The sequence below is a fragment of the Astatotilapia calliptera genome, unplaced genomic scaffold (assembly GCF_900246225.1).
Source record: "Astatotilapia calliptera unplaced genomic scaffold, fAstCal1.2 U_scaffold_65, whole genome shotgun sequence".
Taxonomy (NCBI): domain Eukaryota; kingdom Metazoa; phylum Chordata; class Actinopteri; order Cichliformes; family Cichlidae; genus Astatotilapia; species Astatotilapia calliptera.
The window spans coordinates 5,010-9,293 of NW_020535806.1; the positions used below are offsets into that span (position 1 = coordinate 5,010).

At 39.6% G+C, this 4,284-nt stretch overlaps 1 long non-coding RNA gene across 1 annotated transcript; it reads left to right on the top strand.

Annotated features, from left to right (window-relative positions):
* The first annotated feature begins 215 nt into the window (after positions 1 to 215).
* Positions 216 to 583, top strand: LOC113018342 (uncharacterized). The gene is made up of 3 exons (XR_003271772.1): positions 216 to 271; positions 359 to 435; positions 570 to 583. It is a non-coding gene; the product is annotated as an uncharacterized LOC113018342 (long non-coding RNA).
* Positions 584 to 4,284: the final 3,701 nt, after the last annotated feature.

Consider the following 4,284-nt stretch of genomic DNA (forward strand, 5'->3'; position numbering starts at 1 on the left):
CTTCCGCTTATCCTTTTTCAGGGTCGCGGGGGGCACTGGAGCCTATCCCAGCTGTCATGGGGCGAGAGGCGGGGTACACCCTGGACAGGTCGCCAGTCTGTCGCAGGGCTAACACACAGAGACAGACAACCATTCGCATTCACATTCACTCGCACATTCACACCAGTAATGGAAGCATTCCCAAATAAACCAGAAATGACATTTTTGACGACCAAAAAAGAGATGGCCCAGGCACGAAGGACATTTGCACAGACAATACTTGAGGCCTCCGGTGTGTAATATCTTCTTCAAATGGACATATTTATTTGTGTCAAACTGATGAACACTAACATATATATATATATATATTATGTTTTAGTATTTGACAGTGACAACAACTGTGCCATGTGTGCAACGGTGAAACCACCTAATCCAGGACCCTCCATCACTGACTGGGTATAGTATTTTTAAAAATTGTTTTATGTTATCTTCCAAAAATATTTGACTCTGTGTCTTTAATGATTGTAATTGATTAAAACAGAATTATTTATGTAATGTGTTTATGAAAGTTCATATGTTTTTGTTTACAGATCCAGTGTGATAATTGCAACCGCTGGTTCCATTCTGAATGCCTGGACATGACAAATGAACAGCTCAGCAGTGCTCAGAAGACAGAGTGGAAGTGTGTGCTTTGTGTAACCTAATTCCACATGCGGTGAAAGCTACTTGAATATCTGCTTATAGTTGTTATTGGTGTTTTGAGGAACACATGTGTAAAACACAATGTGTATAACATTCTTGCTTTGTGCACGTACCTCAAGTATTTCCTTTTTGATTTTTTGGGTTGATTTGTGTGATGACAGATAATGAATAACAATATATCTAAACTGTGTAGTAGTAATATGAGAAATCAGTAATCTGAGAAATGTAATTTCTCACCCTGACCGGTTGAGGCAGATGGCCGCCCCTCCCTGAGCCTGGTTCTGCCGGAGGTTTCTTCCTGTTAAAAGGGAGTTTTTCCTTCCCACTGTTGCTCATAGGGGGTCATATGATTGTTGGGTTTTTCTCTGTATGTATTATTGTAAGGTTTAACTTATTATGTAAGTGCCTTAAGTTGACTATTGTTGTGATTAAGCACTGAATAAATAATGTCTAAAACTAAAGTTGCTACTTGAGGTGGTGTGTGAATGACATTTTGAAAAATTTAAATTGTGTGTGGAAAGACATTTCTTGTAGTTAAGCAAATACTTCAATGAACTCATTTTGTTTGGTAATGGAATAGGATTTAATTTTATCAGAAATCCGTACAGTATATTTGGCTGTGGATCACAGGGTGCAGAGTGGGGGTCACCCAGAGTCATAATCCAGTGAAATATCTGTGTCACCTCTTACAGTTTTCCTGTAATCTGAGCTCAAAGATGAGAATATATAGAGTATAGTACAGTAAATTGTGCAAAGTTTACTATGAATTTTCTCAAAATCCGTACAGTAATTTTGGCTGTGGATCACAGGGTGAAGAGTGGCGACAGCCTAGAGTCATAATCCAGTGAAATATCTGTGTCACCTCTTACAGTTTTCCTGTAATCTGAGATCAAAGATGTCAATATGTAGAGTACAGTAAAGCACAGTGGGAAGATTTTGCTATGAATTTTCTCCAAAACCGTACAGTAATTTTTGCTGTGGATCACAGGGTGCAGAGTGGGGGTCACCCAGAGTCATAATCCAGTGAAATATCTGCGTCACCTCTTACAGTTTTCCTGTAATCTGAGCTCAAAGATGAGAATATATAGAGTATAGTACAGTAAATTGTGCAAAGTTTACTATCAATTTTCTCCAAAACCGTACAGTAATTTTGGCTGTGGATCACAGGGTGCAGAGTGGGGGTCACCCAGAGTCATAATCCAGTGAAATATCTGCGTCACCTCTTACAGTTTTCCTGTAATCTGAGATCAAAGATGAGAATATATAGAGTATAGTACAGTAAATTGTGCAAAGTTTACTATCAATTTTCTCAAAATCCGTACAGTAATTTTTGCTGTGGATCACAGGGTGAAGAGTGGGGGTCACCCAGAGTCATAATCCAGTGAGATATCTGCGTCACCTCTTACAGTTTTCCTGTAATCGGAGCTCAAAGATGTCAATATGTAGAGTACAGTAAAGCACAGTGGGAAGATTTTGCTATGAATTTTCTCCAAAACCGTACAGTAATTTTGTCTGTGGATCACAGGGTGCAGAGTGGGGGTCACCCAGAGTCATAATCCAGTGAGATATCTGCGTCACCTCTTATAGTTTTCCTGTAATCTGAGATCAAAGATGAGAATATATAGAGTATAGTACAGTAAATTGTGCCAAGTTTACTATCAATTTTCTCAAAAACCGTACAGTAATTTGGGCTGTGGATCACAGGGTGCAGAGTGGGGGTCACCCAGAGTCATAATCCAGTGAAATATCTGCGTCACCTCTTACAGTTTTCCTGTAATCTGAGATCAAAGATGTCAATATGTAGAGTACAGTTGAGCAAAATGGGAAGATTTTACTATGAATTTTCTCAAAATCCATACAGTAATTTTGGCTGTGGATCACAGGGTGCAGAGTGGGGGTCGCCCAGAGTCATAATCCAGTGAAATATCTGCGTCACCTCTTATAGTTTTCCTGTAATCGGAGCTCAAAGATTTCAATATGTAGAGTACAGTTGAGCAAAATGGGAAGATTTTACTATGAATTTTCTCAAAATCCATACAGTAATTTTTGCTGTGGATCACAGGGTGCAGAGTGGAGATGGCCTAGATTCAGAATCCAGTGAAATATCTGCGTCACCTCTTACAGTTTTCCTGTAATCTGAGCTCAAAGATGAGAATATATAGAGTATAGTACAGTAAATTGTGCAAAGTTTACTATGAATTTTCTCAAAATCCGTACAGTAATTTTGGCTGTGGATCACAGGGTGAAGAGTGGCGACAGCCTAGAGTCATAATCCAGTGAGATATCTGTGTCACCTCTTACAGTTTTCCTGTAATCTGAGCTCAAAGATGTCAATATGTAGAGTACAGTAAAGCACAGTGGGAAGATTTTGCTATGAATTTTCTCCAAAACCGTACAGTAATTTTGGCTGTGGATCACAGGGTGCAGAGTGGGGGTCACCCAGAGTCAGAATCCAGTGAAATATCTGCGTCACCTCTTACAGTTTTCCTGCAATCTGAGCTCAAAGATGTCAATATGTAGAGTACAGTAAAGCAAAATGGGAAGATTTTACTATGAATTTTCTCAAAATCCATACAGTAAATTTTGCTGTGGATGACAGGGTGCAGAGTGGAGATGGCCTAGATTCATAATCCAGTGAAATATCTGCGTCACCTCTTATAGTTTTCCTGTAATCGGAGCTCAAAAATGAGAATATATAGAGTATAGTACAGTAAATTGTGCAAAGTTTAATATCAATTTTCTCAAAATCCGTACAGTAATTTTGGCTGTGGATCACAGGGTGAAGAGTGGCGACAGCCTAGAGTCATAATCCAGTGAAATATCTGCGTCACCTCTTACAGTTTTCCTGTAATCTGAGCTCAAAGATGTTAATATGTAGAGTACAGTAAAGCACATTGGGAAGATTTTGCTATGAATTTTCTCCAAAACCGTACAGTAATTTTTGCTGTGGATCACAGGGTGCAGAGTGGGGGTCACCCAGAGTCATAATCCAGTGAGATATCTGCGTCACCTCTTACAGTTTTCCTGTAATCGGAGCTCAAAGATGAGAATATTAAAAGTACAGTAGAGTAAATTGGGTAAATTTTATTGTTAATTTTCTCTGAATCATACAGTAATTTGGGCTGTGGATCACAGGGGGGAAAGTGGAGATAAACCAAAACTGGGAGTGGATTGTGAAGTAAAATAGTGTGAGGACAGAAAACACTTCGTTTCTAAGCCAGTCGGCACCTATACCGTAATATGCGTAAGAGTAGTGCAACAACATTTTAGGTGCGGCTGGCGGGGCGGCTAGCTTGACTGCGACTTCGTAAGTGAGGGCTCACTTGACCGCAGTCCCCAAAGCTCTGATCCTAGAATCGCCCCTGGTATATACTGTATAATATGAGTGAAAAGTAATGAAAGTTGGCACCCATGTAGAGAAGGTAACCCAAAGAAGTGTTCAACTGACAGTTTCATATCAACAATCACAGATGGTTTTTAATAAATGTTTAACATGAGTTTATCACATTCCTCTAAAGTTGTTACATTTCAGCAGACTTGTTCTTTGATTTCTCGGGAGCATGAACGCAGTTTGGGATGAAACTGAGCACAGGCGTAGAGCAG